General features: G+C 40.0%; 1 protein-coding gene across 13 annotated transcripts in view; it reads right to left on the bottom strand.

The window, feature by feature from the left end:
- The window catches only part of LCLAT1 (lysocardiolipin acyltransferase 1), a 226,405-nt gene that overhangs the window by 142,349 nt on the left and 61,285 nt on the right, over positions 1–22,771 (bottom strand). The window lies entirely within an intron of this gene.

Raw genomic sequence — 22,771 nt, 5'->3', positions numbered from 1 at the left:
TTATTGATATTTATCTATTTAAATACATATAGCTAAATATAGCAAACTATATATTTATATATAACTACACATTAATAATTAATCTAAACTCAGTTTAGATTCAACAAATTTTCCAATGAAAAGCCCTAACACATCTTTTGTGAAATATGTTCATTAGTGATCAGTAAAATATAAAGTACCATTTTCCTTCTATCTCATTAGAAAAACTGAAAATACTCACAATATTTAACATTGGCAGGGTTATAGATACAAATGTATTTTTCTATCTTGCTACTAAGATTGTAAATTAAGTACCACCCTTTAGGTTAGTAAGAAGGCAGTACTTGTCAAGACAAAATGTGCATGTTTAATTAATAATTATACTTCAAGAACTCTATCATGCAGAAATATTTATAGGAGTTCACAAAGAAATGGGTACAACATTGTTCATGTAAGTATAATTTGTAACAATAAACAGTGGGCAATAATAAAGTCTACCAATAAGAGAAGGGGGAACATTTATTTTAACATTTATTTTGAAGTACTAAGCAGGCATTCAAGAGAATAAGGAAACTCACATCATCTGATATGATAGGGTATCCTTGATATGCAGTAAATAAAACCAAGTGCAAAATATAACAGATGGCATGCTCCCATTTTTGCCTTAACAAGTCAATTTTTTAAAAAATGTATGCATCTGTGTATATCTGTGCATGTCAGTACATGTATTTCTAGGTGTATTAATAGGTCTGATTTCAATAGAGGGGCATAGTAAGCTCAAGACTATGCCACAAAGAGGCTATCTGGAGATAAATATCCTCTCCTTAATCTCCATCCACCCTTTTATCTTCTGTAAGGGCTTCCTTCCCCTTGACCTCACCCAACTGGAAATAAGGGAAAAGGGCACTCCCTGGGTCTCCTGAGGCAGACAAAAGAAAAGAATGTTGAGCGTGTCCAGAGGGCAAAGAGAAGACATCCAGTAGAACAATATGAGCATAAGGAAAATGAGGAGTTACAAAGCATTATCTAGAATATGATAACCTTTTACACATACATTATACAGTGTCAGGCTTCTGAGCCCAAGCCAAGCCATTGCATCCCCTGTGACTTGCACATCTGCCCAGATGGCCTGAAGTAACTGAAGAATCACAAAAGAAGTGAAAATGCCCTGCCCCGCCTTAACTGATGACATTCCACCACAAAAGAAGTGAAAATGGCCGGTCCTTGCCTTAAGCGATGACATTACCTTGTGAAATTCCTTTTCCTGGCTCATCCTGGCTCAAAAAGCTCCCCCACTGAGCACCTTGTGACCCCCACTCCTGCCCGCCAGAGAACCCCCCTTTGACTGTAATTTTCCTTTACCTACCCAAATCCTATAAAACAGCCCCACCCTTATCTCCCTTCACTGACTCTCTTTTCGGACTCAGTCCACCTGCACCCAAGTGATTAAAAAGTTTTATTGCTCACACAAAGCCTGTTTGGTGGTATCTTCACACGGACGCACATGACATTTTGGTGCCGTGACTCGGATCAGGGGACCTCCCTTGGGAGATCAATCCCCTGTCCTCCTGCTCTTTGCTCCGTGAGAAAGATCCACCTACAACCTTGGGTCCTCAGACCCACCAGCCCAGGGAACATCTCACCAATTTTAAATCGGGTAAGCGGCCCCTTTTTAACTCTCTTCTCCAACCTCTCTCACTATCCCACAACCTCTTTCTCCCTTCAATCTTGGCGCCACCCTTCAATCTCTCCCTTCTCTTCATTTCAATTCCTTTCCTTTTCTGGTAGAGACAAAGGAGACACGTTTTATCCATGGACCCAAAACTCCGGCGCCCCCATCATGGACTGGGGACGGCAGCCTTCCCTTGGTGTTTAATCATTGCAGGGACGCCTCTCTGATTACTCACCCACGTTTCAGAGGTGTCTGACCACGCTACAGGGACACCTGCCTTGGTCCTTCACCCTAAGTGGCAAGTCCCACTTTTCTGGGGGAGAAGCAAGCACCCCAACCCCTTCTCTCCCTGTCTCTACCCCTTCTCTGCTTTTCTGGGGGAGGGGCAAGAACCCCGACCTCTTATTTTTGAACCCTGACCTCTTATTTTTGTGCCCCAACCTCTTACTTTTGCACCCCATCCTCTTATTTTGTGCCCCAACATATTTTTGAACCCCAATCCTCTATTTCCACGCCCTGACCCCTTTCCTGCTTTTCTGGAGGGCAAGAACCCCTGAACTCCTTCTCTCTGTGTCTCTACTCTTTCTTTTCTCTGGGCTTGCCTCCTTCACTATGGGCAACCTTCCACCCTCCATTCCTCCTTCTTCTCCCTTAGCCTGTGTTCTCAAGAACTTAAAACCTCTTCAACACACACCTGACCTAAAACCTAAATGCCTTATTTTCTTCTACAATGCCGCTTGAACCCAATACAAACTCGACAGTAGGTCCAAATAGCCAGAAAACGGCACTTTCGATTTTTCCATCCTACAAGATCTAAACAATTCTTGTAGTAAAATGGGCAAACGGTCTGAGGTGCCTGACATCCAGGCATTCTTTTACACATCGGTCCCTCCCTAGTTAGTCTCTGTTCCCAATGCAACTCGTCCCAAATCTTCCTTCTTTCCCTCCCGCCTGTCCCCTCAGTCCCAACCCCAAGCGTCGCTGAGTCTTTCCAGTCTTCCTTTTCTACAGACCCATCTGACCTCTTCCCTCCTTGCCAGGCCGAGCTAGGTCCCAATTTTTCCTCAGCCTCCGCTCCCCTACCCTACAATCCTTTTATCACCTCCCCTCCTCACACCCGGTCTTGCTTTCTGTTTCATTCCTTGACTAGCCCTCCCCAACCTGTCCAGCAATTTCCTCTTAAAAAAGCGGATAGAGCTAAAGGTACAGTCAAGGTTAATGCTCCTTTTTCTTTATCTGACCCCTCCTAAATCAGTTAGCGTTTAGGCTCTTTTTCATCAAATATAAAAAACTTAGCTCAGTTCATGGCCTGTTTAGCAGCAACCCTGAGATGCTGGCCGTCTTATTCTTAATACACATTTTATTTTATTACCCAATCTGCTCCCAACATTAAATAAAGCTCCAAAAATTAAATTCTGGCCCTCAAACCCCACAACAGGACTTAATGAACCTCACCTTCAAGGTGTACAATAATAGAGTAGAGGCAGCCAAGTAGCAACTTATTTCTGAGTTGCAATTCCTTGCCTCCACTGTGAGACAAACCCCAGCCACATCTCCAGCACACATCTCGACAACTCCAAATGCCTGAACCGCAGCTCCCAGGGGTTCCTCCAGAACCTCCTCCCCCAGGAGCTTGCTACAAGTGCCGGAAATCTGGCCACTGAGCTAAGGAATGCCCACAGCCCGGGATTTCTCCTAAGCCGTGTCCCATCTGTGTGGAACCCCACTGGAAATTGGACTGTCCAACTCGCCTGGCAGCCACTCCAAGCCCCTGGAGCTCTGGCCCAAGGCTCTCTGACTCCTTTCCAGACCTTCTTGGCTTAGCAGCTGAAGATCAACGCTGCCCCATCTCCTCAGAAGCCTCCTGGACCATCACAGACGCTCTGGGTAACTCTTACAGTGGAGGGTAATTCCGTTCCCTTCTTAATCAATACGGAGGCTACCCACTCCACATTACCTTCTTTTCAAAGGCCTGGTTCCCTTGCCTCCATAAGTGTTGTAGGTACTGACAGCCAGGCTTCTAAACCTCTTAAAATTCCCCAACTCTAGTGCCAACTTGGACAACATTCTTTTATGCACTCCTTTTTAGTTATCCCCACCTGTCCAGTTCCCTTATTAGGCCAAGACATTTTAACTAAATTATCTGCTTCCCTGACTATTCCTAGGCTACAGTCACACCTCATTGCCGCCTTTTCCCCCAGTTCAAAGGCTCCTTCACATCCTCCCCTCGTATCCCCCCACCTTAACACACAAGTATAGGACACCTCTACTCCCTCCTTGGTGACTGCTCATGCACCCCTTACCATCTCATTAAAACCTAATCACCCTCACCCCACTCAATGCCAACATCCCATCCCACAGCACGCTTTAAAAGGATTAAAGCCTGTTATCAGTCGCCTGCTATAGCATGGCCTTTTAAAGCCGGTAAACTCCCCTTACAATTCCCCCATTTTACCTGTCCTAAAACTAGAGAAGGCTTACAGGTTAGTTCAAGATCTGCACCTTATCAACCAAATTGTCTTGCCTGTCCACCCCGTGATGCTAAACCCATATACTCTCCTATCCTCAATACCTCCCTCCACAACCCATTATTCTGTTCTAGATCTCAAACATACTTTCTTTACTAGTCCTTTGCACCCTTCATCCCAACCTCTTTTCACTTTCACTTGGACTGACCCTGACACCCATCAGGCTCAGCAAATTACCTAGGCTCTACTTCTTCAAGGCCTCAAAGACAACCCCATTACTTCAGTGAAGCCCAAATTTCTTCCTCATCTGTTACCTATCTTGACATAATTATCATAAAAACACATGATAATGCTGATCGTGTCCGGCTAATCTCCCAAACCCCAATCCCTTCTACAAAACAACAACTCCTTTCCTTCCTAGGCATGGTTAGTGCGGACAGAATTCTTACACAAGAGCCGGGGGACCGCGTCCTGTAGCCTTTCTGTTCAAAGAACTTGACCTTACTGTTTTAGCCTAGCCCTCATGCCTGGGCGCAGTGGCTGCCACTGCTTTAATACTGTTAGAGGCCCTAAAAATCACAAACTATGCTCAACTCTCTACAGTTCTTATAACTTCCAAAATCTATTTTCTTACCCCAACCATCGTTCAAGACAACGCTTATGCTGATAAGGTAGCTAAAAAAGTAGCCATCAAAAGGCATCAGATTTCATCACTCAGGACAATGCTTATGCTGATAAGTTAGCTAAAAAAGCAGCTAGCATTCCAACTTCTATCCCTCAAGGCAGTTTTCCTCCTTCACATCAGCCACTCCCACCTACTCCCCTGCTGAAACTTCCACCTATCAATCTCTTCCCACACAAGGCAAATAGTTTTTAGATCAAGGAAAATACCTCTTTCCAGCCTCACACGCCCATTCTACTCTGTCATTTCATAACCTCTTCCATGTAGGTTGCAAGCCGCTAGCCCATCTCTTAGAACCTCTCATTTCCTTTCCATCATGGAAATCTATCCTCCAGGAGATCACTTCTCAGTGTTCCATCTGCCATTCTAGTACCCCTCAGGGATTGTTCAAGCCCCCTCCCTTTCCTACACATCAAGCTCGGGGGTTTGCCCCTGCCCAGGACTGGCAAATTGACTTCACTCACATGCCCCGAGTCAGAAAACTAAAATATCTCTTAGTCTGGGTAGACACTTTCACTGGATGGGTAGAGGCCTTTCCCACAGGGTCTGAGAAGGCCACTGCAGTCATTTCTTCCCTTCTGTGACATAATTCCTCAGTTTGGCCTTCCCACCACTATACAGTCTGATATCAGACCAGCCTTTAATAGTCAAATCACCCAAGCAGTTTCTCAGGCTCTTGGTATTCAGTGAAACCTTTATATTCTTTACCATCCTCAATCTTCAGGAAAGGCAGAACGGACAAATGGTCTTTTAAAAACACACCTCACCAAGCTCAGTCACCAACTTAAAAAGGACTAGACAATACTTTTATCACTTTCCCTTCTCAAAATTCAGGCCTGTCCTCGGAATGCTACAGATTCCAGCCCATTTGAGCTCCTGTGTGGACACTCCTTTTTATTAAGTCCTAGTCTCATTCCAGACACCAGACCAACTAGACTGCACCCCAAATAACTTGTCATCCCTACTATCTTCTGTCTAGTCAGACTCCTATTCACTGTTATCAAATACTCATAAATGCCCTGCTGGTGTTTACACTGCTAGTTTACACTGTTTCTCCAAGCCATCATAGCTGATACCTCCCGGTGCGATCCCAAACCACTACTCTAAATTCCCTCTTAAAGTAAATAAATAATCTTTGCTGGCAGGGCTATGCTGAGCCTCCTTAAGCACTCTCTAATTAGATGTCCTAGGTCCTCCCAATTCTTAGTCCTTTAATACCTGTTTTCTCTCCTCCTTTTATTCAGACCTTGTGTCTTCTGTTTAGTTTTTCAATTCATACAAAACCGCATCCAGGCCATCACCAATCATTCTATGCAACAAATGCTCCTTCTAACAACCCCACAATATAGCCCCTTACCACAAGATCTCCCTTCAGCTTAATCTCTCCCACTCTAGGTTCCCATGCCGCCCCTAAACCCGCTTGAAGCAGCCCTGAGAAACATTGTCCATTCTCTCTCCATACCACCCCCCAAAAATGTTCGCTGCCCCAGCACACTTCAACACTATTTTGTTTTACTTTTCTTATTAATATAAGAAGGCAGGAATGTCAGGCCTCTGGGCCCAAGCCAAGCCATTGTATCCCCTGTGACTTGCAGGTCCGCCCCAATGGTCTGAAGTAACTGAAGATTCACAAAAGAAGTAAAAATGCCCTGCCCCGCCTTAACTGATGACATTCCACCACAAAAGTGAAAATTGCTGGTCCTTGCCTTAAGTGATGACATTACCTTGTGAAAGTCCTTTTCCTGGCTCAAAAAGTTCCCCCACTGAGCACCTTGTGACTCCCACTCCTGCCTGCCAGAGAACAACCCCCCTTTGACTGTAATTTTCCTTTACCTACCCAAATCCTATAAAACGGCCCCACCTTTATCTCCCTTCACTGACTCTCTTTTCGGACTCAGCCCACCTGCACCCAGGTGATTAAAAAGTTTTATTGCTCACACAAAGCCTGTTTGGTGGTCTCTTCACATGGACACGCATGACATACAATGGTTAATTTTTTATATTTTTGCTTACGTGTATTTGTTAATTTTGATAAAAACAAATGTGTCATGAAATAAAATAAGAATTCCAAAAAACTAAAAACTAAAAAGGTCTGAAGAGATTTCACATTAAGATGAAATATCTAATTTTGCTCTCTCAAAAAACACACTAAAAATCCCACACCTACAAAGAATAACCAAAAAAAAGAACAATATTTTAAAAGCTGGAAAGCAGAAAGCCAAATGTTGACTATGTTGGCAGACCTGAAAAGACAAAGTGTAAGCCAGCAGAGGAAAAAGTTGAGGACAAACCCACAGAATCCTCCTAAGGCCTGGGAAGCAGAAGCATCAGGTACTGCTGGAGCAAATGGAGAGGTATGGCAGTGTGCCAAAATAAAGATGATTAGGTAATGAGGGAGGGGTGAAAGGAATGAAACACATCCCCCATATATCTCCCAACTCCCTGAGCCCAGCACGAGCCCAGCACAAACACATTCCTCCATATTTCTTTCAAACTTCAGAAAAACATCACCTGGGAAATCGCCGATGACGCAGCGGGAACCAATAAAAAAAATGCTAACCAATTGTAATGCTGTAACCGAGAGAATTACCTTGTTCCCCTGTAACTTTACATATCCTGTTTACATCGGGCTATAAAAAGCAAGCACTCGCATTGTTCGGGGCCCTCTTGTATGCTGTGGAATGGAGGGACCAAGTTCGAACTTGTAGTAAAGATCCTTGCCGCTTGGCTTTGACTCTGGACTCTGGTGGTCTTCTTTGGGGAACAAATGGTCTGGGTATAACGGGGCAGGTGGATTTCTAGATTCCCTTCTCTCTCTGCACCTCTGGGTAACAGTCCCTCTCCTACCCCAGCATAAACCTGCATGCCTATTCTCTAGAGAAGGTAAAACTGAGTTTCCCAATTAGGAAATGCACAGTTTAGGGCATGGTTACCATTCTAAGAACAGTGGGATTGAGTGACCATATACACACTGAATTCAGAATGCTAAAACCTCAGACCATCTTCCCTGGATGAGATCTCAAGATGGCTGGCAACAAGATCCTTAGTCCTATGCCAGTTGTCCTATAGAACATTCTGCAATGATGGAAACGTTCCCTAGTTATGCTATCCAAAACTGCAGCCATTAGCTCCATGTAGCTACTGAGCATCTGAAATGTGGCTAGTGCCACTGAGGAAATGAATTTTTAACTTAATTTTATTTCAACTTAAATAGCTACATGTGGGTAGTGGCCACAGGATTGAACAGCACAGTCCTAGGCAGAAGACAGGAGTATATTCTCTGGGAAGTCTGACCAGGTTATGAGGAAAGACGGAAATACAGAAACAGGCCAGGCGTGGCGGCTCATGCCTGTAATCCTAGCACTTTGGGAGGCCGAAGCAGTCAGATCACTTGAGGTCAGGAGTTCGAAAATACAGAAACATTGAGGGATTCCCTAATAAACAGCTCACATAAATCACTCTCAGTAAAGCCCAAAGTTCACAAGCCTCACCTATGTGCAAGCCTCTACTGGCTTTCTAAGTCACCCATTTTTTATTAGGAACAGATAATGAGACCTCTGAGCAAACACTCTAACATGACATTAGAGACTAAATTAAACAGGAAAAAACAAAGTATACTTGAAGGAAATAAACATTTCAGGGGAAAAGAAAACTTTAAAGAAAACTATAACATTTTCAAAAGACAATAAATACTGCAATCAGGAAACAATAACATATTCTTGTGGGAAAATAAAATGAAGAAAGGAAATATCTAGAGAATAAAAGAGCTACTGAAAGTTTAAAACAGCAAAAATGATTAGCAAAAATTATATACAACCAAAGAGTTAGAAAATAAAGTTGAGAAAAAATCTCCCAAAAAGCCCAGCAGAAGATGAAGAGATGGAAAGTAGAAAGAATATATGAAAAGGCCAAGACATGACGTCCCATATGCCAGTAATACAAGGGCCAAAAAGAGAGTTGTGAGAAATTGGAGAGGGGGAAATCAGCAACAACAATCTCAAAAAAATCCCCCAGAACTGGAGAAAATGACATTCCACATTAACAGAGCCTATTAAAAGCAAAGATAATGGATGAAAACAGATGTTCACCAAGGAATACCACTGTAACTTACAGAACAGTGGAGACAAAGAACGTTCCACAAACCTTCTAGAGAGGAAAAAACAGGTCACATACAAAGGATTAAAAATTAAACCAGCTTTGAACATCTCAGCAGCCAATACCAGGAGCAAGACAAAAACAACAATGACTGCAAGACTCTAAAGAAAATTATTTCCAATCCGTCCCTGTAGCAAGTGTTAGAATAGTTAGTAGAAAAACACTATCAGACATGCCAGGTGTAAAAGTGACTTCCCATAAAATCTTTTAAAAAGAAGTTACTGGGAAATGGGCTCCACTAAAAGAAGTAAACAAAGACTAACAGAGATTTGAAATACAGCAAACAAGAGATCATCATAGATGAGAGGTCAACAAAGACGATCCTGAAAGGGAGATTTCAGGATGACAACTATACATTAGGTAGAGAAGGCATTCAGTCCAAATTCTGAGAGGATGGCACAAGAGGAAGACTCTCTGAAAGCTGTATCACCAAAATCCTTGCTACTAAACAAACCATCTGTTTGAGTAGAGAATAGAATGCCCAGATGAACCTGGCACAAATTCTAATCTGTACTTGGCTTCTTGACCATGTGCTAATAAAATTCCTGCTCTCCCTGCCACATCTGGCTTCCACATCAGCTGATAACACTAATTTTATCTGTCATGAAGTACTCTTTGTTGGGCATGGTGGCTTACGCCTGGAATCCCAGCACTTTGAAAGGCCGAGGTGGGTGGATCATTCGAGGCCAGGAGTTTGAGACCAGCCTGACCAACATGCGAAACCCCGTCTCTACTAAAAATACAAAAATTAGCCGGGCATGGTGGCGCGCATCTGTAGTCACAGCTACTCGGGAGGCTGAGGCAGGAGAATCATCTGAACCCAGGAGGCGCAGGTTGCAGTGATCAGGCCACTGCACTCCAGCCAGGGGGACACAATGAGACTCTGCCTTAAAAAAAAAAAAAAAAAAAAAGTACTCCCTGCTTTGACCTAATCCTGAAATATGGAGACAACACATGGTGAATTTAGAAACAGAAAATATATTCCCACTGGACAGCTATACTATTCAACAGCCCATTCATGTTGAAAACTCTCAATAAACTGGGCTTTGAAGGAACATGCCTCAAAATAATAAAAGTCTATGACAAAAACCACAGCCAACATCATACTGAATGGGCAAAAGTTAAGGCATTCCCCTTGATAACTGGCACAAAACAAAGATGCTCTCTCTTACTTCTCCTATTCAACATAGTATTGGAAATCATGGCTGAACAATCAGGCAAGAGAAAGAAATAAAGAGCATCCAAATAGGAAGAGAAGTCAAATTATCCCTGTTTGCAGATGACATGAACCTATATCTAGAAAACCCCAAAGTCTTGGCCCAAAAACTCCTTAAGCTGATAAACAACTTTAGCAAAGTCTCGGGAAACAACATCAATGTATAAAAATCACTAATATTCCTATACATCAACAATAGTCAAGCCGAAAGCCAAATCACAAACACAATCCCATTCACAATTGCCACAAAAATAATAAAATGGGAATACAGTTAATCATTAAGGTGAAAAGATTTCTACAAGGAGAGCTACAAAACACTGCTCAAAGAAATCAGAGATGACACAAACATATGGAAAAACATTTCATGCTCATGGATAGAAAGAATCAATATCATTAAAATGGCCATACTACACAAAGTAATTTATAGATTCAATGCTATTCCTATTAAACAGCCAATGACATTCTTCACAGAACTAGAAAAAAACTATTTTAAAAATCATATGGAACCAAAAAAGAGCCCAAAGAGCTTTTTGCTTAGGTTTGCCAAAGTTGGAATCATCATGCTACCCAACTTAAAACTATATTACAGGGCTACAGTAAACAAAACAGCACAGTACTGGTACAAAAACAGACACACAGACCAAAGGAACAGAATAGAGAACCCAGAAATAAGGCATCACACCTACAACTATCTGATCTTCAACAAAGCTGACAAAAACAAGCAATGGGGAAAGGACTCACTATTCAGTAAATGACTCTGGAAGAAGACTGAAGCTGGACACCTTCCTTACACTATACAAAAAAATCATCTCAAGATAGATTAGAGACTTAAATGTAAAACTCAAAACTATAAAAACCCAGAAGGCGACACTATTCTGGACGTAGGAACTTGCAAAGATTTCATGACGAAGATACCAAAAGTAACTGCAACAAAAGCAAGAATTGACAAATGGAATTTCAGAAAACTAAAAACTTTTGCACAGCAAAAGAAATTATCAACAGAGTGAACTAATGGAAAGGGAGGAAATTTTTTCAAACTATGCATCTGACAAAGGTCTAATATCCACCATCTATAAAAACCTTAAACTTACAAGCAAAAAAATCCATTAAAAAGTGGCAAAAGACATGAACAGGCACTTTTCAAAAGAAGACATACATGTGGCCAACAAGCATATGAGAAAAAGTTGAACATCACTGATCATTACAGAAATGCAAATCAAAACCACAATTAGATACCATTTCACACCAGTCAGAATGGCTATCACTAAAAAGAAAAAATAACACGTGCTGGCAAGGTTTCAGAGAAAAATGAATGCTTATATGCTACTGGTGGGAATGTAAATTAGTTCAACCATTGTGTTAAACAGTGTGGCAATTCTGCAAAGACCTAAAAAACCCACAAATCCCCTTATTGGATATATACCCAAAGAAATATAAATTGTTCTATCATAAACACACGTGCATGTGTATGTTCACTGCAGCTATTCACAATAGCAAACACATGGAATCAACCTAAATGCCCATCAATGGTAGACTGGATAAAGAAAATGTGGTACAAATACACCAGGGAATACTATGCAGCCATAAAAAAAGAATGAAATCATGTCCTTTGCAGGAACATGGATGGAGCTGGAGGCCATTATCCTAAGCAAACTAACGCAGGAATAGAAATCCAAATACCACATGGTCTCACTTATAAGTGGGAGCTAAAGGCTGAGAACACACTGACACACAGGGGAACAAAACACCCTGGGACCTGTTGAAGGGTAGAGGGTGGGAGTGGATCAGGAAAAATAACTAACAGGTACTAGACTTAATATCTGGGTGACAAAATAATCTGTTTAACAAACCCCCATGACACAAGTTTACCTATATAACAAACTTGCACATGTAAGCCTGAACGCAAATAAAAATATTTAATAAAAAATTTTAAAAGACATCAATTAATCCCTGTTAGAATTATTTTTTGTTATAATCTCTAATCAAATACTCCAATAGAAAAGCAATCCTTGGGAGTCAGTTAAAACAAATATATCAGACAACTTTATAATTTTTCCAAGACAACTATAAGCAACACATTGATTTTGATTCAAATGACAAAATCAAATACACAAAATTAAAGTGAACACTAATGTCAATTATTGCATATAAAGTATATGCATATACAATAATAGTCATTATTACAAAATTATCATTAGCGATAAAAATAGAAACATTTTAGAAGACAGCTAAAATAATCAGAACCTGATTACTGAGATTATTCTGCAATCTGAAGGAATTTAACTATGTTCATTATTTATATACCACTCTTCTTGTAAGCTTCACAACTAGACACAAACTGGTTTTTTCCACAAACATTAGTGAAATATTTATGAGCTAATTTCTTTTAAATCTATAGATAGATGCTAATTTGCACAGCCTCATGCTGATGAACTGCATTTTCTAACTGCTGTTGAAGAGTTTATGCAAGCCTTTCTGTGCAATCTACAAGGATCCATGTAATTTTCTTTCAGAACTTAGTAACATAAACTGTCCTGCCTGAAGAAATGGTATGCTTCTTTATTACCCCAATGAGAACCGTATTTGTTTTCCTTTTGAGTCTCAAACGCTCATAGCTAAATTTAACATTCAATTCCAGGAAGAAAGATTGTGGCTATTACTATCTCTTTCTCCTCTTTCAATCTTTTATTTGTATTTTTAATAGCATTATCACGTGTCTTTTATTATAAAAAACTTCACTTTTAGGAAGCGACTATTAATTAAAAATAGAATGTCACCATTAGTGAACTTACTCATCTTTACTTATTAATTTTAAAACAATGTCTCTATTAAAGTATGGTTTTGAGAAACCACTAGAAATATTTAAGAATTTATGTTAAAAATATTCCAAAGCCAGAAAAGTATACTCCTTTAATAAACAGATCATCAAAAGAAAAAACCTTTATCCGTTTGGAAAAAAGAAACAGACAACAGGAAAGGAACAAACTACACAGTTTCATTCTTCCAGAAACAGTAAAAAAGAATAATACTTTCTTAGGAACAAAAAGAAGTTACAAGATAACAAGCTTTTTAGTCAGGGAGAACTTAGGAGAAATAAAAGCCCAGTTCACGAATTCTGAACAAACACAGCAGGACAGTTAAAGAGCAGAATGGGGCCGGGCGCGGTGGCTCAAGCCTGTAATCCCAGCACTTTGGGAGGCCGAGACGGGTGGATCACGAGGTCAGGAGATCGAGACCATCCTGGCTAACACGGTGAAACCCCGTCTCTACTAAAAATACAAAAAACTAGCCGGGCGAGGTGGCGGGCGCCTGTAGTCCCAGCTACTCCGGAGGCTGAGGCAGGAGAATGGCGGGAACCCGGGAGGCGGAGCTTGCAGTGAGCTGAGATCCGGCCACTGCACTCCAGCCCGGGCTACAGAACAAAACTCCGTCTCAAAAAAAAAAAAAAAAAAAAAAAGAGCAGAATGGGGCCAAACTTCAGTTATATGTACCCAAAATGAAGCAAGGAAGGACTCTGAACCATTAATGGATTCAATAAACAAGCCTGATAATTCCCTGGGGGGAGTCTATTCTGAGAGTTTTTAAACCAGAATAAAGGTGGTTCGGATTATCTCAAAATGACATGATGTATCTCTTATTACTTACCTCTTGAGGTTTACTGAAAGGTTTAGTGTGAATTAAATATTCACAGTTCTCTAAACCCTGATATAATTATCTTGCTTAAAATTCAAGATAATACATAGAAGCCGAGTATATGTTGTATGGTTCTACTTATCTGAAGTTCAAAAACAGATAAGCTACATTATAATGTTACAAGTCCGAGTATTGGTTATCTTTGGGAGGTGTGGAGCAGGTATAGCAACTGAAAGCACTAGGGACCTTTTAAGATTTTGGTAATAAATGTGTCTTGAATTGGTTGCTCGTTACACAGGGTGCATTCACTTTATTAAAACTGAAATTTGTGATTTATGTACTTCTCTATATGTATATTATAACCATATTCACCCAAAAATGTTACATGTATAAAATAATTTAACCTGGATATTTTATAAATCATCTAATTAGACATATGCAATTTATAGGAAGAAAATACAAATGATCAATAAATATACAAAGAAATGTTCAACTTCACTATTTTCAAGAAAAACAATAAAACTTGATTCCCCTCTCCTGTAGATGGTTAAAAAAAAAAAAAGTATACATTTTGCCCCTGATATTCTAAAAATCATTGTTCGTGTCCTTGCCTTCAGAGCTGGAGAGAGTATCAAGTGGAATACCCAATTTAGAGGGCAAACTGATAAGTAGCTACTGCTATTCTGAGAACCATTAATTCCCTCTTAGTATTTACCCTAGAGAAATATTCAACTGAATGTACAAAGATGTTTCCTTGCAGCATTGTCTGTAACAGAAAAAGGAAAAACATTAATGTCCACTGATGGGGAGAGAGCTAAACTAACTATGGTACATCCAAACACTATGACACAATATGCAGCACCTGGAAAGAATGCAGTCAAGCTGTACTTTCTAAATTGATCTGCTCTCCAAGATGTATTGCTAAGAGAAAATGCAATACCATTTTTGGAAGGAAGAAAATGCAATACCATTGCTAAGAGAAAATGCAATACCATTTAAGCTCCCCCAAAAAGCTTAATGCCATATGGTTTATATAAATAATTACAAATGCACAGAGATCTGTCTAGAAGAATACCTGCCCATGACACATACGGGCCTCTATGGGATGGGACAGCTGTGACTGAGGATGATGGTCAAAGGAAATTAAACCTTTCTCTAATGTTTCATAGAGAGTATTTCCATTTGTTATTTATAGGGTAAAAAGGAAAGAAGGGAGAGAGAAAAGGAATGGGAGAGAAAAAAGAAGTAGCTTAGCCATAGCCAAAGTAAGCTGCCTGCCAGTAACTGTGATTTTTCCATGATCCCATAATCAAAGCAAAAATGATTAATGTTAAGGTAGAAACAACCCATACCGGCTTAGGCAGATGATTGCTTGCCATACATTAAGCCCAAAGTAAATTTTCAAAGACAAATTAGAAAGACTGAAAACATAAATTGAGATAGGAATGATAAAAGTATCTTAGTAAACTAAAACTACATTGGTACCGCCGAGGATCCTGAGCCTAATAAAACTATCATTTGGTTTACTGAGTAGCATTTATCTCTGTCCACTTGAAGTTTAAGCTCATGTTTTATTTTTCCCTTCATGAGACACAACCAGAAAAATATATAATAAAAGAACTAAGTTATGAAGGCATACAGACTATCAGAAAGCAGGTTTACTGAAATTAAATACATCTACACAAAATATGAGCCCATAAATACATATGTTACATGTAATATGTTATATATATGTAACGCATATTATATGTAATATATGTAGTATATATGTTTATGTAGTATATATATGTGTAATATGTTATATGTGTTTATATATACACACACACATATAAACACACACACACAAGTCCCTTAAGCATGAAGAAAGTTCTAGCAGAAAATAGATATTTAAAAAGTCACCAAAAACAGAATGGTCATTCCTGACTATACTCATGTTTACTTTAGTCAAAAGCATATACTTAAAAAAAAAGAAAAAGAAGAAAGAATTTGTCTAAATTTACCAAGTTAATCATTTCATTTAAACAGCAAATAAGCATCAATGAGTCAGTCATTCCACAGTCATTAAAAACTCATATATTATTATTATTTTTTTTTTTTTTTTTTTTTTTTTGAGACGGAGTCTTGCTCTGTGCCCCAGGCTGGAGTGCAGTGGCGCGATCTCGGCTCACTGCAAGCTCCGTCCCCCCGGGTTCACGCCATTCTCCTGCCTCAGCCTCCTGAGTAGCTGGGACTACAGGCGCCCGCCACCTCGCCCGGCTAATTTTCTTGTATTTTTAGTAGAGACGGGGTTTCACGGTGTTAGCCAGGATGGTCTCGATCTCCTGACCTCGTGATCCGCCCGTCTCGGCCTCCCAAAGTGCTGGGATTACAGGCTTGAGCCACCGCGCCCGGCCAAAAAAAAAAACTCATATATTATTTGTACTATCAAATATTAACCATCTTTGGGCAAAGTACAAGGATAGTAACATGGAGTCTGCACCCTCATATGGGTATCACCTAGGTGGGGAGAGAATAATGTATTTCAATAAGGGAGGAAGGAAATGACAAAAAAGAATATATTAAATGCCACATTCTGAGAAAATAAGCAGGTATGTGATAGTGAGTTCATAAAATCTTACAGGCCTAGATCTACAATTAAAATCACTGAGCTTTAAACATCTTTCAGCACACCTATGAAGGAAGTGAGGAGCCGGAAGGTTGAAGGTCCTGGTTTGTACTCACAGAGGCCAGTTGTGACAGTCAGGCTAAGACCTCACATCTCCTGTGACCAGCTAAGTGTTCTTTCCATTAGAAAGGAGCCTTTAGAAGGCTAAGGAAAATCAACTAAAACACAGAAAAGAAATTAAGATACAAACAAGGCCTAAGTCTTGAGGCAGGACAGTGCTCAGTCAAGCTAGGACAAAATGCAAAGACATAAAGAAGCGGACTTCTTGACATTATTTTTTATGGTACACACTGCACAGTGATTGGTTTAGTCACAAGGAAGTTTTTCCATGGTCTCAGATTTCTGTTTGGTTTTGTTTTCTCCAAATTGTTTCAAACAATCTGAATTATTAGCAGCAAACTTTTTAAAATGTCACCATTTTTTTCTGCACAAATAGCAAGTACACTATATTTCAACAACTTCCTGTTACTACACAAAGTTTCCTTACGAGATATAGAAGTTAAAACCACATAAACCCACACTAAGTGGAACTCTACTATGTGAAACCATTTCAGAATGATTAGGGTAACTCTAGTATACTCCACCTAGCTGTTATTTAAGGGACTGCTTTTCAACTTACTATGGTCCTCAAAATGTTACACATAGAGTTACAATACGATCTGGCAAGTCCAGTCCTAGATATATAAACCCAAGTGAAATGAAAACATATGTCCACACAAAAAAAAATATGAGATAGGAGACCCGCAGGACTTGTTTTCTGGTCACAACCCTACTGGTCAAAACAGGATCTGGCCCCGACAGGATGAAGTGAAAAAACAGGCAGTCATCCAACAATGGCAAGGAAAGCAATCCCTAGCTGCCCTCATTGTCCATTAGCATAAGAAACTCCCACCAGCACCACGACAGTTTATAAATGCCATGGCAATGACCTGGAAGTTACCAACCCCTTCCTTGGCAAGGGCCTGGAAGTTATGGCTCCTTTCCTAGAAAGTTCTAAATAACCTGCCCCTTAATTTGCACGTAATTGAAAGTAGGTTTAAGTAAGTATAAGTGCAACTGCCAAGAGACCATACGTTGCCTACTCTGGGCCCGCTGCCTATGAGTTAGCCCTGTTCCGCAAGGAACTGTACTGCTCAATAAATGACTGCTGTCACTGGCTCACCCTTAAATTCTTTCCTGGGTAAACCCAAGAATCCTCCTGGGTTAAGCCTCAATTTGGGGGCTCACTTGTCCTGCATCAATAGCAGCACTATTCATAATAAAGGTGGAAACAACCCAAATAGCCTTCACTTGTTGAACAGATAAACAAAAGTGGCATATCTATCAGTAGACACTATACTAAAAAAAAAAGAGCAAGAGAGAGAGATGAGGTACTGACACATGCTACAACATAGATGGACTTTGAAAACACTATGCTAAGTGAAAAAAGCCAATCATTAACGGCCACATAGTAAATGATTTCATTCATATGAAATGCCCAGACCAGACAAAGCTACAGAGACAGAGAGTAGATCAGCGGTTCCCTAGGGCTGGGGCTAGGGGGACCGTGGGAATGTGAGGTGTACTAATTAGTACAAAGCTTATGAAGGGGGGGTTCTAAAATTAGACAGTGGTGATGGTTGCACAGCTCTGTGAACAGTCTAAAAACAATTGACTTATACAGTTTAAATGAGTGAATTGTATATGTGAATATTTCAAAACAAAAAAATAATAATATGTTACTTAGCTGAGAGATTACCAAGACATGAACAACTAACCAATTCTGCCCTGGAAGCCATGAATGCCGAAGGAAAAGAGAAACTGTGAGGATACCCATCGCCTTACAAATTCGAAACAAGAACAAACACAAGCAAAGCAAGAGAACAAAAAGGGACCAAAAACTAAAGAGTGAAATCACTGAACAAAAAAAGCACTAGACAGAAATACATCAAAATGTTACCAATGGCTGTTCCTGCATAGTGAGACTATAGTTTTTCCTCCCTCCCTTACTTTATTTTCCAAATTGTGTGCAACTAGTATTATTTTTACATATTAACAAAAAATATCCCAGCAACATCTGTTCCGAAGACAAAAATCAGAAGTTGGAATTTCTTATATTAAAGGACTGGACAAAAGTCCATCACTAACATACGTATCACTGAGGGTAGCATTAGCCACTAACATAAAGTATAAAATTTGAATTATACAATGTTAAATGGGTCCAATGTTTTTCATATATATAAAAGTTGATATTCAGACTAATCTTTTTTTCTAATATAAAATTATTGATATTCACTGGAAGGCATAAAATACCACTGTTTCAGAGAAGGGCATCCAACAAGTCATTTGACTGGACAAGGAATAAAATGCTTTCCTTCATGTTTCATATTATATCAATTATTTTTTCTTTTCTTGAGACAGAGTCTCACTCTGTCACCCAGGTTGGAAGGCAGTGGTATGATCTTGGCTCACTGCAACCTCCACCTCCTGGGTTCAACTGATCCTCCCACCTGAGCCTCCCAAGTAGCTGGGACCACAAGCGTGGGGCACCATGCCCAGCTAATTTTTTTTTTTTTGTATTTTTTGATAGAGACAGGGTTTCACCATGTTGACCACCGCACTCACCCTACAATCAAATCTTTAAAACACAAACTGCTCATATTCTTTACAAAATCTATAGTTATGTCATTATCTTTAATAAAAGACTTTTTTAAAGTTACAGATTAATGCAAACTGAATGAACACACCACCATTTTGCCAAATAAAACAAAGACATCTGTTACCAAAGCACTGAGCGTTTGGTCTAGGTCCCTGCTGCTTGCAGCACAGAAAGCCAATCACTGAGATGAGTATTGCCAGAGAAAAAGGCTTTAACTGGATGTGCAGCAAAGGAGATGGGAGATCAGTCTCAAATTCACCTTCTTGCCCAACTAGAATCAGGAGTTTATAAGCAGGAAAGAAATGTAACTACACACACACATACACACACACACACACACACACACACAGAGAGAGAGAGAGAGAGAGAGAGAGAGAGAGAGAGAGAACAAAACAAAAAATGGAATTAGGGAGTGGTAAGGAAGAGGAGACGGTCAACAGGCAGCAGGTGCTTGGGTCGGTCAATCATGACGGGTGAAGAGGCTGGTGTCTCACTGTCCAGATACAGTGATTTGGTAAGTTTCAGTTCTCTTTATACTATCTGGGAGGCCTGATGGTTGGTTTCTTGAAAAAGTAACTCAGATAAGACAACAGTAACCTTTCTCGGGTTTTAAGCCTGGGAGGGTCAATTTCTATGTTTATTCAAAAGAAACTATAAAATCAGTTCCATGGGACAAGTGGGCTGGTTTCACATCTGTCATTCATATTATTTTTTCTTTTAACAGATACAAGCAAAATGATGAAAATATTTAAATCAGTTTCCCTCTTACAACCTGTTCTTCACACAGCAAAGGGTAGTTTACCCACAATGATTCACGAAATGTCTTCAAGGGTTTGGCCCCCTAAATCTGTCTACTATGTATAAGTATTTTTCTGCAGAGAGGATCCCTAACATTTTTCAGAAGTGTTTGTAACTAAAAAGAGTTACGGCACTATTGCTTTAGAAAAACAATTCAGCGGCAGCCAAAGACAGTCTTCTGCTAGAAACAAATTCTAGAGACGTGCTTAACTCTCATAAAACTATACCGTGTAATTTTCATTCATGAAACAAGCTTATCTAGGCAATGAGGTAGAGCCACAGATAAAGCATATATAGTCACTATTCTACAAAATAACTCTAACCTGAGAAGTCAAAAAACCATGAAGTACTGAAGAAAAAGTAGAAATAAAAGATCTATTTCTTATATATATATTATAGGTAGTATTATTTTGTTTCTACTTATTGGCATTAGATTTTGTTTATTAAATACTTGAGATGTTTTCATGATTAACATATCATAATATGAATGGAATCAAATAATTTTTTATTCAAAGCATTTCTGATTGAATTCTATCAACTAAGGAATTCTGTGTGAATGTTACTAATGTTAATAAAATGGGTGGGTTTTTTTTACTTATTCTCAAAGACAATGGCTTTATATAAAAGTATATTTTGTACAAATAGTAACAGGGTTAATTACTGAAACTTCTGCTTGGCTATTAAAATGCTGACCCTTTTATTCTCTAGATTTACAAAAATCAAAGTTAAGTAACAGATGGAGAATGACCATAGAACTCTATTTATCTTAAAGTGTTTCATGTAGCACATTCTTACCATTAATAAATAAAAACATATAGTTAATGTGACTGCCAATAAAAAGACTTTATTTGGTAATAAAATCTCATGAAGGCTTAAGAAAGGTAACTGGTACTCATAGGATTTTTTAAAAATTATTTATAGGGGCCGGGCGCAGTGGCTCAAGCCTGTAATCCCAGCACTTTGGGAGGCCGAGACGGGCAGATCACGAGGTCAGGAGATCGACACCATCCTGGCGAACATGGTGAAACCCCATCTCTACTAAAAAAATACAAAAAACTAACTGGGCGTGGTGGCGGGCACCTGTAGTCCCAGCTACTCAGGAGGCTGAGGCAGGAGAATGGCGTGAACCCAGGAGGCGGAGCTTGCAGTGAGCTGAGATCCGGCCACTGCACTCCAGCCTGGGCGACAGAGCGATAATCTGTCTCAAAAAAATAAATAAATAAATAAAATAAAATAAAATAATTTATAGGATATACAGATGTAACTCTTTGATGGACAAAAAGAGACTATTTTCAGAACAGTATAATCATTAAAATACTATGGAAGACATCCTTGAAAATCTGATCAATCTAAAAACCACATTGCCTATACAATCATATACCATGGAAATTCAGAGTTCAAAGAGGCTTTAGAGATAACTTAGTCCACTGGCTTGCAAACTTCTGGACCATGAAACTCTTCATCCAAAAATCCCACCAAGAAGTCTCATATAAAACAAGTAAAAACACAGCAGCAGGCTGGGAGCGGTGGCTCACTCCTGTAATCCCAGCACTTTGGGAGGCCAAGGTGGGTGGATCACCTGAGGTCAGGAGTTCGAGACAAGCCTGGCCAACATGGAGAAACCCCGTCTCTACTAAAAACACAAAAAATTGGCCAGGCGTGATGGCGGGCACCTGTAATTCCAGCTACTCGGGTGACTGAGGCAGGAGAATAGCCTAAACCCAGTAGGCGGAGGTTGCAGTGGACCAAGACTGCACCACTGTACTCCAGCCTGGGCAATAAGAGCAAAACTCCGTCTCCAAAAACAACAACAACAACAAAACATAGTCTCTATTTCAGAGCCCAATCCCACTCCTCACCTCTGCCAGGACCTCTCCTTCTTAGAGGTGTTAAAGAACATCATCTGAAATCAGTGGCCCAGGTAAACCCTTTCTATTCTAGATGAGGTAACAGAGATCAGATTCACTTTTGACAGTTTATTTTCCTTACTGCTAAGAAAATTTTTATCCAGACTGCCTGGTAGTTGTTTTACACCTTATATAATCTTCATTTAAAGTTAGTCACAAACACATAACTTTAGAGATAGAAGGAGCCTAAGGGCAGGCTTCCCACTCTCAGTATGGTCTCTCCAGTCTACTCTACCTGTATTAAAATTGGTTGCATTAAAAATGAGTATTTTTTCAGAAATCATTAAAAGACATGGAAGAAAAGAGAAATACCGTATAAAAAACTTTACATGCAATATTCCAATTCTCACAACTCTGTAAGGCGGTGAACCATATATCCATTTTACAGATGCAGAAAGTGAGTTCAGAAACATTTAAACATGCCCATGAGAGAGGATAAAGTAAGAAACCATGAGAGAGGATAAAGTGAGAAACCATGAGAGAGGATAAAGTAAGAAACCGTGAGAGAGGATAAAGTAAGAAACCCGTTAGGCAGGCATTTGGGGTGGGTCCTTGCTTGTTAAAACTCCTTCAAACAAAAAAGCCTGAAAATCAAACTGCAGGCCCCACATAAGAAAGAGCCCATGTCCTTCAATGGAATGCTTACTCTGCGAACCCAAAACCCTTTGGACACATTTCCCTTTCCTTGGCATGCCTTAGTCTCTTACTTTTCATCTACTGACATATGTCTACCTTTCTGTAATTAGCCATAGGCTAAGTCTTCATTTATATAGGGTGAATCATCACTTCAGCCCCTGATTGGTCCCAGGCCAAGCTTTCACTTCAGCCCCTGACTGGTCCCAGGCCAAGGTCCTGGGCCGAGCCTCCACCTCTGCCTCCAATTCTTTACACTAACATACCTCTAAGTGGTGCTTTCTCCAAAATAGCCTGCAGACCAGTCAGCACATTCCTCGTCTTT

The sequence above is a fragment of the Papio anubis genome, chromosome 14 (assembly GCF_008728515.1).
Source record: "Papio anubis isolate 15944 chromosome 14, Panubis1.0, whole genome shotgun sequence".
NCBI classification, from domain to species: Eukaryota; Metazoa; Chordata; class Mammalia; order Primates; family Cercopithecidae; genus Papio; species Papio anubis.
The sequence above is the reverse complement of the archived record's forward strand: the minus strand, read 5'-3'. Positions and strand labels throughout refer to the sequence as shown.